This window comes from Arachis hypogaea, chromosome 9, assembly GCF_003086295.3.
Source record: "Arachis hypogaea cultivar Tifrunner chromosome 9, arahy.Tifrunner.gnm2.J5K5, whole genome shotgun sequence".
Classification (NCBI taxonomy): domain Eukaryota; kingdom Viridiplantae; phylum Streptophyta; class Magnoliopsida; order Fabales; family Fabaceae; genus Arachis; species Arachis hypogaea.
This window is the reverse complement of record NC_092044.1, coordinates 102,115,951-102,129,880: the sequence shown is the minus strand read 5'-3', so window position 1 is coordinate 102,129,880 and position 13,930 is coordinate 102,115,951. Positions and strand designations below refer to the sequence as shown.

Here is a 13,930-nt window from a genome sequence, read left to right as displayed (position 1 = left end):
CTCCTCCCTCATTGCTCTTTGATCTTCTCTAATTTCATGGAGAATGATGGAGTGCTCTTGATGTTCCACCCTTAATTGATCCATATTGTAACTCAAATCTTCTAGAAAAGTGTTGAGTTGTTCCCAATAATTGTTGGAGGGGAAAGTGCATCCCTTGAGGTATCTCCGGGATTTCTTGTTGATGAGCTTCCTCATGCGTCTCTTGGGATCCATGAGTAGGCTCTCTTGTTTGCTCCATCCTCTTCTTAGTGATGGGCTTATCCTCCTCAATGGGGATGTCTTCTTCTATGATAAATCCAGCTGAGTAACATAGATGGCAAATAAGATGAGGAAAAGCTAGCCTTGCCATGGTGGAGGACTTTTCGGCTATTTTGTAGAATTCAAGGGAGATGACTTCATGAACTTCTACTTCCTCTCTATTCATGATGCTATGAATCATGATGGCCTGATCCACAGTAACTTCGGATCGGTTGCTAGTGGGGATGATGGAGCGTTGGATGAACTCCAACCATCCTCTCGCCACAGGCTTGAGGTCCAGTCTTCTTAATTGAACCGGCTTGCCTTTGGAGTCTCTTTTCTATTGAGCTCCTTCCACACATATGTCCATAAGGACTTGGTCCAACCTTTGATCAAAGTTGACCCTTCTAGTGTAGGGGCGTGCATCTCCTTGCATCATGGGAAAGTTGAACGCCAACCTCACATTTTCTAGACTAAAATCTAGGAATTTCCCCCGAACCATTGTAAGATAATTCTTTGGATTCGGGTTCACACTTTGATCATGGTTCCTAGTGATCCATGCATTGGCATAGAACTTTTGAACCATTAAGATTCCGACTTGTTGAATGGGGTTGGTCAGAACTTCCCAACCTCTTCTTTGGATCTCATGTCGGATCTCCGGATACTCATTTTTCTTGAGCTTGAAAGGGACCTCGGGGATCACCTTCTTCTTGGCCACAACTTCATAGAAGTGGTCTTGATGGGCTTTGGAGATGAATCTCTCCATTTCCCATGACTCGAAGGTGGAAGCTTTTGTCTTCCCTTTCCCTTTTCTAGAGGTTTCTTCGGCCTTAGGTGCCATCAATGGTTATGGAAAAACAAAAAGCTATGCTTTTACCACACCAAACTTAGAATATTGCTCGCCCTCGAGCAAGAGAAGAAAGAAGAAGAAGAAGAATAAGAAAATATGGAGGAAATGGAGAAGTGTGTAGTTTCGGCCAAGGTGAAGAAGAGAGGGTTGTGGTTTGTGAAAATGAAGAAAGATATAGGGGTTTATATAGTGAAGGGAGAGGGAGTAGGTTCGGCTATTTAGGGTGGGTTTGGGTGGGAAAGAGATTTTGAATTTTGAAGGTAGGTGGGGTTTTTGGGGAGGAGTGGATGGATATGAGTGGTGAATAGGTGATGGGGAAGAGAGATTGAGGTGATTGGTGAAGGGTTTTGGGGAAGAGTGTTTATTGGGTTGTGTGAAAAAAAGAGAGAGGGTGAGTTGAGGTAGGTGGGGATCCTGTGGGGTCCACAGATCCTGAGATGATCCTGTGGGATCCACAGATCCTGAGATGCAAGGATTATGAGGCGTGTAACACGCCCTTTGTATGCAATCCTGGCGTTCAACGCCAGATTGATGCTTGTTTCTGGCGTTGAACGCCAGCTTCATGCTTGTTTTGGGCCTTCAACGCCCATTTGCAGCATGTTTCTGGCGTTAAACGCCAGTTCCATGCTTGTTTCTGGCGTTCAGCGCCAGCTCTCCTCAGGGTGTATTCCTGGTGTTTAAACGCCAGGATGTTGCTTGTTTCTGGCATTCAACGCCAGATCCATACTTTATTCTGGCGTTGAACGCTAGCCAGATGCTCCTTACTGGCGTTTAAACGCCAGTAAGCTCTTCCTCCAGGGTGTGCTTTTTCTTTTGCTATTTTTTTTATTCTGTTTTTTTATTTTAGTATTTATTTTATGACTCCACATGATCATGAACCTAATAAAACATAAAGAAGAAATAAAATAAAAATAAAATTAGATAAATAAAAATTGGGTTGCCTCCCAATAAGCACTCCTTTAATGTCACTAGCTTGATAGTGGGCTCTCATGGAGCCTCACAGGTGATCAGGTCAATGTTGTAGACTCCCAACACCAAACTTAGAGTTTGATTGTGGCCTCCCAACACCAAACTTAGAGTTTGATTGTGGGGGCTCTGTTTGACTCTGTACTGAGAGAAGCTTTTTATGCTTCCTCTCCATTGTTAAAGAAGAACACCCTTGAGTCTTAAACACAAGGTAGTCCCCATTCAATTGAAGGACTAATTCTTCTCTGTTAACATCTATCACAGCTCCTGCTGTGGCTAGGAAAGGTCTTCCAAGGATGATGCATTCATCCTCCTCCTTCCTAGTGTCTAAGATTATGAAATCAGCAGGGATGTAAAGGCCTTCAATCTTTATCGACACGTCCTCTACCAATCCATAAGCTTGTCTTACTGACTTGTCTGTCATTTGTAATGAGAATATGGCAGGATGTACCTCAATAATCCCCAGCTTCTCCATTACAGAGAGTGGCATAAGATTTATGCCTGACCCTAGGTCACACAGAGCCTTCTCAAAGGTCATGGTGCCTATGGTACAGGGTATTAAGAATTTGCCAGGATCTTGTCTCTTTTGAGGTAAAGTTTGCTGAATCCAAGTACCTAGTTCATTAATGAGCAAGGGAGGTTCACCTTCCCAAGTTTCATTACCAAATAGTTCGGCATTCAGCTTCATGATGGCTCCTAGATATTGAGCGACTTGCTCTCAAGTTACATCTTCATCCTTTTCAGAGAAAGAATAGTTGTCAGAGCTCATGAATGGCAGAAGGAGGTTTACTGGAATCTCTATGGTCTCTATATGAGCCTCAGATTCTTTTAGGTTCTCAATAGGGAACTCCTTCTTGCTTGAGAGACGTCCCATGAGGTCTTCCTCATTGTGATTCATGTCCTCTCCTTCCTCTCTAGGTTCGGCCATGTTGATTATGTCAATGGCCTTGCACTCTCTTTTTGGATTCTCTTCAGTGTTGCTTGGGGGAGTACTAGGAGGAGTTTCAGTGATTTTCTTACTCAGCTGGCCCACTTGTGCCTCCAGAATTCTAATGGAAGACCTTGTTTCACTCATGAAACTTAAAGTGGCCTTAGACAGATCAGAGACTAAGTTTGCTAAATTAGAGGTGCTCTGCTCAGAATTCTCTGTCTGTTGCTGAGAAGATGATGGATAAGGCTTGCTATTGCTGAGCCTATTTCTTCCACCATTATTAAAGCCTTGTTGAGGCTTTTTTTGATCCTTCCATGAGAAATTTGGATGATTTCTCCATGATGAATTATAGGTGTTTTTATAGGGTTCACCCATATAATTTACCTCTGCTATTGTAGGGTTCTCAGGATTATAAGCTTCTTCTTCAGAAGATGCCTCTTTAGTATTGTTGGATGCATCTTGCCATCCATTCAGACTTTGAGAAATTATGTTGACTTGTTAAGTCAATATTTTGTTCTGAGCTAGTATGGCATTCAAAGCATCAATTTCAAGAACTCCCTTCCTCTGAGGCGTCCCATTACTCACAGAATTCCTCTCAGAAGTATACATGAATTGGTTATTTGCAACCATGTCAATGAGTTCTTGAGCTTCTGCAGGCATTTTTTTAGGTGGATAGATCCACCTGCAGAATGGTCCAGTGACATCTTAGAGAATTCAGATAGACCATAATAGAATATATCCAAAATGGTCCATTCTGAAAGCATATAAGAAGGACACCTTTTGGTCATCTGCTTGTATCTTTCCCAAGCTTCATAAAGGGATTCACCATCTTTTTATTTGAAGGTCTGAACATCCACTCTAAGCTTGCTCAGCTTTTGAGGAGGAAAGAACTTAGCCAAGAAGGCCTCGACTAGCTTATTCCATGAGTCCAGGCTATCTTTAGGTTGTGAATCCATCCATATTCTAGCTCTGTCTCTTACAGCAAAGGGGAAAAGCATGAGCCTGTAGACTTCAGGATCTACTCCATTAGTCTTAACAGTCTCACAGATCTCCAAGAACTCAGTTAAAAACTGGTAAGGATCTTCTGATGGAAGTCCATGGAACTTGCAGTTCTGTTGCAGTAGAGCAACCAGTTGAGGTTTTAGCTCAAAATTGTTTGCTCCAATAGTAGGGATTGAGATGCTTCTTCCATCAAACTTGGAAGTAGGTGTAGTGTAATCACCAAGCATCCTCCTTGCATTATTGTTGTTAGGTTCGGCTGCCATATCCTTTTCTTGTTCGAAAATTTCAGTAAGGTTGTCTCTGGATTGTTGTAATTTAGCTTCTCTTACTTTCCTCTTCAGAGTCCTTTCAGGTTCCAGATCAGCTTAAACAAGAATGCCTTTTTCCTTGTTCCTGCTCATATGAGAAAGAAGAGAACAGCAAAGGAAGAGGAATCCTCTATGTCACAGTATAGAGATTCCTTTATGTTAGTAGAAGAAGAAGGGGATAAGAGTGAAGAAGAATGAAGAATCCAAACACAAGGGTGAAGATAGGTTCAGATTCTTGAGATGAAGAGAAGTGTTAGTAAATAAATAAATAAATAGAAGAAGATGAAAGGGAGGAGTTTTTGAAAATAAATTTTGAAAAATAAGTTAGTGATTTTCGAAAATTAAGAGAGGAAATAAAATTAAAATTAAAATTTAAAACAATTAGTTAATTAAAAGAATTTTGAAAAAGAGGGAGGTAATTTTCGAAAATTAGAGAGAGGAAAGTAGTTAGGTGGTTTTGAAAAAGATAAGATATAGTTAAAACAAACAAAAAGTCAACTAGTTAGTTGAAAAAGATTTGAAATTTAATTTTGAAAAGATAAGAAGTTGGAAGATATTTTGAAATCAAATTTTTGGAAAAAGATAAAATTTTGAAAAAGATATGATAGAAAAGATATTTTGAAAAAGAATTAATTTTTAAAATTAAAATTTGATTACTTGACTAACAAGAAACTAAAAGATATGATTCTAGAATTTAAAGATTGAACCTTAACAAGAAAGTAACAAACTTCAAATTTTTGAATCAATCACATTAATTGTTAGTAAAGTTTTCGAAATTTTGAAATAAAGATAAGAAAAAGATTTTGGAAATAAATTTTAAGAATTTTCGAAGATAATAAAAAAATGAAAAAGATTTGATTTTTGAAAAAGATTTTGAAAAGATAGAATCTTTTTAAAATTGAAAATTTGACTTGACTTACAAGAAACAACTAATTTGATTTGACAAAAGTGTTCTTAACCCACAAATCCTAAATTGCGTGCTAATTGCTTTAGCAACAAATTAGCATTAGTGGGAACAAGAACAATTAACAATCCAAGAATTGACACTAAATGTTGGACATTCCAACTCTAGGAACCCAATTGCTCACTTTTCCCAAGACAAGAAAAAAAAAATTAGCCTAAAACTATGGTTGACATTTTGTCAAACACTTGGTGGGCAAAAACCTTAAACATGGAAAAAATGAGAAAAGACTTGAAACTAAAAGCAATAATTGATCTCAATCAACAAGAATAACACAAGAAAGCATGAAACAAACATCAAACATCAAATTCATCAACAAGAAATTGAAATTGCAAAAGAGAAGAAAAATTGAACTATAACTTGAATTATAAAAAAGAGTAAGAATAATGTAACTATAAAAAGTAATAATAAAGAGATACTTACAATGGAAGCTAGCAAAATCCAAGATCAAAAAATGGAAATGGCACTTGAATGTAAAACCCTAATATAAATCCTAATAGAGAAGATGAAAACTTAGAGAAAAAAACTAATTATAAGTTTCCTACTACTACTCCTAAACTATACTAATGATATCCTATGTTATGGTCTTCATTTTCCCTTCAATATGAGCTAAATGGCTTTAGAAATGGGCCTCCAAGCCCCCAAAATTGCGAGTCACGTGCCATTTTAATGAAGGTATGTGCGGACACTTGTGTGTATGCACAGACTTGTGTGTCCGCACACTTTGCGAAAATCTCTTCCTATGCATACGCACAAGTAGCTGTGCGCACGCACACTAGACGATATTCTGACTGACCGCGCGACGCGCTTGAAACAATCCATGCGCTCTGATTGGGCAGCTGTGCGTACGCACGCAGGTCTGTGTGTACGCACACATCTCTGTGCTCATCTCCTTTGATTCTTCATGCTTCCTCCACTTTGCATGCTCTTCTTCTATTTTCTCCAAGCCATTCCTATCTTATACAACTGAAATCATTCACAAACAACATCAAGGTATCGAATGGAAGGTAAATGGAATAAAATAGATTAATTTATGCGTAAAATATCATATTTTCATAATTAAGCACAAATTGGGAAGAAAGTTCAAAAGCATGCTATTCAAGGGAATAAGTGCAAGTTTATATGATGAAATCCATTCAATTCAAACCAAAAATCATCATCAAGTATGGATTCATCAAACACAATAACTATAGAACATAAAGAGAAAACAAACACAACACATACACAATCACAGAAAACAGAATTCATAGAAGATATGCTCAAACAATCATGATGCATGTCTATCCCTAGTGCAAATAATGAGCTCATCTGTCGGTTTTGATCCGCTCCTGACGCAACTCAGCAACCTTTGTCTGAGTTTGGTTTTCAGTGCCATAACCTCTGTGAGCAACCTCTGTCTTACAGGTGCGACTCTCTTGAGCCGATGTATGCAAACATAACCTCTGTAAGCAACCTCAGTCTTACAGGTGAGGCTTCCTCTGGCCAATGCATATATCGATAACCTTTGTAAGTAACCTCTGTCTTACAGGTGCGACCATCCACTGGATTAGCCGATGTATCTCTCGAAGCAAATCTCGGTGGACTCACCACCGTATCTTTGCTCGTTTTAAGCAGGTACATAATCATCTCAGTTCGTTTTCAAGGCCAAACAATAACTTCTACTTATCCCCTTTTCTTTTCGTTCTTTCTTTCGTTTCTTTTATTCCTACTCTCTGCTCTCCTGTGGCAGAAGTTCTTTAAATTCTTTTAATCTTTACTCTCTGCTCTTCTGTGACAGAGGTTTCTTTAATATTTTTATTTTCTTTTCTTCTCTTTCTTCTTCTTCTTTCTTATCGTTCATAATATAAATCATTCTCATGTTATTCCCTTGTCTTTCCCTAAGTGTCTTATGGAAAGAGAATCAAAGATTTTTAAATTACATTTGTCTTTCTAAAACTTTTAGGACAGTTTTCTACTTATCCTTTTATTATGTCTTAAATAAAATAATATCTCTTAAATAAAATACTAATATATTATAATGATACAAATAATGCTAGTTTTAAGAATAAAAGAGTGTTATTATTACTATTTTTAAATCAAAACCTGCTTATTAACGTTCTATTCTTTAAACTTTTAAATATTTTACTTTTAACCCAGTATTATAAAAATTACTAATTTAATTTCATATTTCTAAAAATAACTCCGATCTTTTATCAAACTACATTTTCATATTTAAAAAATAATATTTAAGTTGGTGACAAAAAGTCTTTCAAAACCAAAATATTTTCTTGTGATCTTTCAAAATATATGCTTGATTTTAAATCTATTTTTTGATCTTTTCGGTTACCGATTTTTTCCCAGCTTTTAATTTAATTTCTCGACCATTAAATTTCACATATTTTATTCAAAACTAACACAATGACAGACCTAAATCAATCTCGTTATCATTGTTTGGGTAGCATAAATATAACCAAATCACAAGGTTAACCACATATAACAATATATCCACAAAATTCAATATAAAATCAACCCAACTCCATCAATAATTAATCACAACAATCATTTGCTTATCCAACTCAAATTTAATCAGTGAGAATTTACCAAAATTCTATCTTTATATGAAATTAAAATATTCAAAATTTTGAAAAAATTTTCTGAGTGAGCTGCCGAAGAAGAAAACGTCTGAAATTGTCTGTGCTTCTTAAAACTACAGTTGGCCGAACTTAAGGGGTATGGAAGCTACGTCACCATCAACTTCTATGATTAAAAATGACGTCAACACGTAGAAAAAAATACAAATACTTTTATCTGATTAAATTTTTTATTAGGGTTACAGAGCTCAAGAAATTGAAGCCAAAAGTTTTGGTAGTAACGGTTCTCTCTTTTTCTCTCAAGTCACTCTTTCTTTTTTATTGCTTGCCGTGCATGCAAACGAGCTTAGCTAAAGCTAAATGATGATGACTAATGAGATGAAAATGATTACGTGTCAATGCATACATAAGCCTTATATATATATATATATATATATATATATATATATATATATATATATATATATATATATATATATATATATATATATGTGGTAGCCATTATTTTACTGTGGTTATAGTATTTACAAGAAATTTACTAATTAATTGTGGACACCTGATATTTTTAAAGAAACTTTGACTTTGAGTTACTTCATATTAAACATAGTAAAAAAGCTAATGATAAGGGTAAATATTTTAAATGGTAATTTAAAAAAAAAATTGTTAGAAAAATAAAAAGAAAATAGATGTTACTGCATTATTTATGACTAATGAAATGGAAGATCGCTCATTACAGCAGACATTCATATTGTGATATTTGTGACCCACTGCAAAAAGAGGAAAAGTGGAAACTAATGAAAAACTGCGGTAGAGATTGTAGGAAATTGACAAAAAGCTAACCGTAGGTGATCATACTTCTTATTTTTAATAAATTATTTCAAAAAGTAAATAATAAAATGAGTGAAACCATCAATCCACCCACGCATGAACCGAAGAATCCAAGCTAATTGGTTTTTGGTGATATGGTTTTGTTTTTGTGTGACTATTTGGGTCAGTGGATAAGGGATGGAGCATCGGATCAGACGATGAATTGGACAACACAACTGTAACTGAGTTTAAATTTTTAAATTTTATAATATATTATTAAAAAAATAAAATTAACAAAAAAAAAAATATTACCATATTTAGTATTTAAATTATAAGTTAATGAGAATAAGGTAGAACACACTTGTCATATATATGAATGTAACTAAGGAGCTTTATCTAATGTAACTAAGGAACTTTATATAATAATAATAATAATAATAATAATAATAATAATAATAATAATAATAATAATAATAATGCTAATATAATTATAATTATAATATATAAAGTTAAATATATATGAGTTTTTAATATAAATGACATTAATAACTTAGGAATATAAAAATATTTGATTGAGCTTTAATAACTCTAAGCTCATTAAGAAATACCAATAATTAATTTTATCGGCAAAAGTCGGACTTGATAATAATATTAATATTATTATCTAGGCTCCATTATAATTAGAGCAAGTAAAATTGATAAATAAGATAATAACAAAATTATATTACTATATATTTTATTTCGGGGTTTGAAATCGGCTCATCAAAATAAAACTAATCACTTTAAAATATTATTTTAAGAAAAACTCACGTCAGTACAAAAATTAGAGTTGTTATATTCTATCCCCATAAAAAAAAATTTTACCTTCAAAATTTCTTTTTACCTGTAAATAGGTGCGAATAATGGGTCCTTATCTTATCTTCTAGTTCTCAGGTGTATTCTATTTCCTCACATCGTCCCAACTCACGTATAATAGTCAAAGAAAATAAAAGAATACAAGGCTCCAGAGTCGTAAAGTACAGTTAAGAAATGAGTCTAGGCATAATACTGACCTTGAGTCAGGGAGTCTGAGTACGAGCATTTTCAGGAATCATTGTAAATACTCTTCCTGGCTGTTGTGGTCTAGCTGGCTCTTGGATAAACTTCTTCGAGAAATTTCTCACTATATGTCTTGGTTCAGCGCAGTTGTAGCAAATATTCTATCCAAACCGACAAGGTCGATTACCATGGTCCTTCCCACACTGATTACACACCGTATCCGTTTGAATCTATAGAGGTCGCTTGCCAGTATTTTGCCTTGGCTCATCTCTATTTTTAACAGTAGAGCATGCAAGATTATTCCTAACTTGCTGATCCCTATGCAGGGATACTCCAAGTGCCTTAAAATTCACCCTCTGCCAAGCCGCATACCGACTAGAACGGTTAGAACTTCTCAGAGGTAAATCCTGATGATTCATTCTCGTTGCTACCATCTTTTTCTCACGGTCTTTCATTAGCTGACTCCTATTGGCGAGCTTCACAAAATTTCGTATTTCCTAGTGGTACTAACGAGTGCATCATCTCGTCACGAAGTCCTCCTTCAAACTTCAAACACTTCCATTCTTCAAAATCATCTGGATTTTTCTGATAGATCTTAGAGACACAAATCCTTAATTTTTTTGTATATTCTGCCACTGACATATTCCCTTGTGTCAACTGCATCAGTTCTATTTCTTTAGCATCACGAACAGATCTAGGAAAATACTTTTTATAAAATTCCTCTCTAAAAGTATCCCAGTCAATCTCTTCCACCTCCTGCCTCAGTAAGCATTGCACCCCATGCCTCCAATGTTCAGCTTTACTCTCCAGCATATAGGTCGCAAACTCCACGTGTTATTTTTCTGATAAATGTTGCACTCGCAAAGACTTCTCAATACCACGGAACCAGTTGTCAGATTCAATTGCAACAAGCATCCCCTTAAACTTGGGCAATTCACTCTCAGAAAGGTTGCCAGTGTCATAGGATTATCGTGGTTTCCAGCGCCTTCATTATCATTACCGTCTCTACCACGCTTACCATTGCGTTCCCTGTTACGATCTTCATTCCTCTCTCCTAAACGGTCAATTGCTCGCATTGTCGCAGTTGCCGTTTCACGCACAGCCTCAGCCATGGTGTTCATTGTAGCCATAAAATCATTCGCACCCCTCGTCGGTTCCTCTACGGAGTACAGAGTTCACACCACACCTACCACATCCTCATCCCCGTGCAGCCATCAAGATCCTATTCACACCTAACATGCAATATTAAGGTGATCAGTCTTAACATTTCAGGCAAAGTGTGAATAGTCCCTAAAATAGAAATACAGCGACAGTCATGCAATCCATATCACAAGGATATCTTATATGCATGAAACACAACTTAAAGAATAAAATGAAGCATGATCCAGTCCATTTCCCTAGGCATTAATAGGAACGAACCGCTCTGATGCTAAATTGTAATGATCCAATTCCCAATACGTCATGTTCATACTGGAAACCGAGTGTCACCAACTTGCTTATGCAAAACTTTAACTATTTACTATTAAGCCTGTAATCGAATTAGCGCACTATCAAATTTTTGGAAAAAATTTTAGTTTATAAAATGATTTGTGAGGACAACTGTTCATACCCTGGGTCGAGCTGTCCGAGCCGGGATGTTCAGTAGCAAAGCGACCGATCTCTTTAGGTCAAGCAGACCGACTTCTTCGTAAAAAACTCGGCCAAATCGACAGGAAAGCCCAAAGAAGGGCCCAACTCAAGGAATACGACCCCGATCCAAAGGCAGCCGAAGCCTATAGAGATAAGGGCGGTTCCATGGAAGATAAGCTGACCTCGACAAAAGATAAGATAAGATAAGATAACTAACTTATCTTATCCCAAGAAGGTCACATCTCACCATTATAAATACACTGGAGCACCCAGGTATAACTCATACTCTGATTCTACTCAATACCTGCTTAATGCCCTTGCTAACTTAAGCATCGGAGTCCCTTGCAGGTACCCCCCACCCTCCGGGGATGAAGGATCAGCACTACCACCAAATCCAACAAGTCGGACACAACCGCTCCATCCAGCACAGAAGATCTCGTACGAGATCGACCTCCAGTTTCAGGTAACCATCGGAACATTGGCGCCGTTGCCGGGGAATCTAGAAGTCATCCCATCACCATGGCGGACGACCATGACAACGACCACGACTCAGATCTAGAGGATAGAACGCCGCACAAAAATACGGACACTACATCAAAAGATACTCCTCAACTTAACAACAAAAAGGATTCTCCAAACACTGGAGCTACAGAGGCGCTTCAAGATCGATTAAAGCAACTCGAGAAAGAAGCCCAACATCAACGCGAAAAAGAAGAGAATCTACATCGGGAGATAAGGCGACGCCGGGAATTTGAAGATAAGCTTCTAAAACTCGAAGCCGATCTCAAAACCAAAGCTACTCAATCCACTCCAGAGAATAGCTCTCGCAAGGATCAAGATCCATTCACCAGGAAAATCATGAAGACCAAAAGGACTTCAAACTTTCGGATATGACTCTGTACGATGGCACTTCAGACCCCAACCATCACCTCAGCAATTTCAGAAGTAGAATGTACCTTATTGATGCCTCAGATGCAGTTCGCTGCAAAGCCTTTCCAACAACTCTTACCAAGACAGCCATTAGATGGTTCGACAGCCTACCTCCAAAGTCCATCTCGAGCTTCGACGACCTGGCCAAAAAGTTCCTGGCCAGATTTTCCATACAAAAATATAAGGCTAAACACGCCCCCAGCCTACTAGGAATCAAGCAAGGAGATCGGGAAAGTCTTCGTAACTACATGGAAAGATTCAACAAAACATGCATGGACATACAAAGTCTACCAACAGAAGCTGCCATTATGGGCCTCATAAATGGCCTACGAAAAGGACCTTTTAGCCAATCTATATCTAAGAAATACCCTGCATCCCTGGACGAAGTACAAGAACAGGCATAGAAGTACATCAACGTGGACGAGGATTCACGACTTGGGGAAGCCTCGAGGTTCGGTTCCACCTACCGAGACAAAGATAAAGAATCCAAGAAAAAGGAAGATCGGTCCAGGGAGAAAATCAAAAAATATCATAACTACACCCCCTCTTAGGGTATCCTTGGTAGATGTTTACAAAGAAGTCTACCATACGGAAAAAATACCCCCAGCTCAGCCACTCAAAGGCAAAAGAGGAGGAGGAAATCGGAACGAATACTGTGAGTATCGTCGAGTCCGAGGACATTCCACCAACGAATGCTTCGACTTGAAAAATGTCATAGAAAAATTAGTAAGAGAAGGAAAACTATATCGGTTTTTGGCCAACCGGGATGAAGAGCCAAGAAAAAGAAAAAGGGGATGAAGATGTCGGACGGTCTGAGCGATCAGCTCGCACACCGGAAAGACACGTCCACATAATACACGGCGGATTTGCGGGAGGAGGAATCTCCAAATCATCCCGCAAGCGACACCTCAAAGAAGTATACCATGTCGAAGGAAAGGAGGAGGCGCCAGACATCCCAGCAATTACGTTTACCAAAGAAGACACATCCGGAATCATCTCAGGACACGACGACCTTATGGTCATCACTATCATACTGGCAAACGCCAACCTCCACCGTACATTAATTGACCAAGGAAGTTCCGCCGATATCTTATTCAAAACTACCTTCGACAAGCTCGGCTTAGAAGAAAAAAAGCTAAGAGCATACCTGAACAGCCTGTTTGGACTTGGGGATACCCTAGTACAACCACTGGGATACGTATCGTTACATACAACCTTCGAAAAGGGGAACCAATCTAGAACACTCAAAATAGACTACATCGTGGTCAACGTAAGCTCAGCCTACAATGCCTTAATAGGTCGGACAACGTTAAACCAACTCGGCGCAATAGTTTCAACTCCACATCTATGTATAAAATTCCCAACTGCAGAAGGGATAGCTACAATAAAAGCAGATCAAAGGATGGCGCATCGCTGTTATAACGAAAGTCTAAACCTCAGAGGCGAAGGAGAAGAGTTCTACACAATCGAACTTGGTGGAGTTCAGAGACAAGAAGAACTCCGACCACAGCCTGAAGGTGAAGTAGAGAAAGTTCAGATCGGAGACACCTCGGATAAGACAACTAATATTGGCACAATCTTGAAAGGAGATGCAAAGGAATCACTCACAGAGTTCCTACGAGATAATGTTGATCTTTTCACATGGAAAGCCGCCGACATGCCAGGCATAGATCCCGAACTAATGAGCCACAAGTTGGCAAT

At 37.8% G+C, this 13,930-nt stretch overlaps 1 non-coding gene across 1 annotated transcript; it reads left to right on the top strand.

Moving 5' to 3' along the window:
• The first annotated feature begins 3,742 nt into the window (after positions 1 to 3,742).
• On the top strand, positions 3,743 to 3,850 carry LOC112713920 (small nucleolar RNA R71). The gene has a single exon (XR_003158880.1). It is a non-coding gene; the product is annotated as a small nucleolar RNA R71 (small nucleolar RNA).
• Positions 3,851 to 13,930: the final 10,080 nt, after the last annotated feature.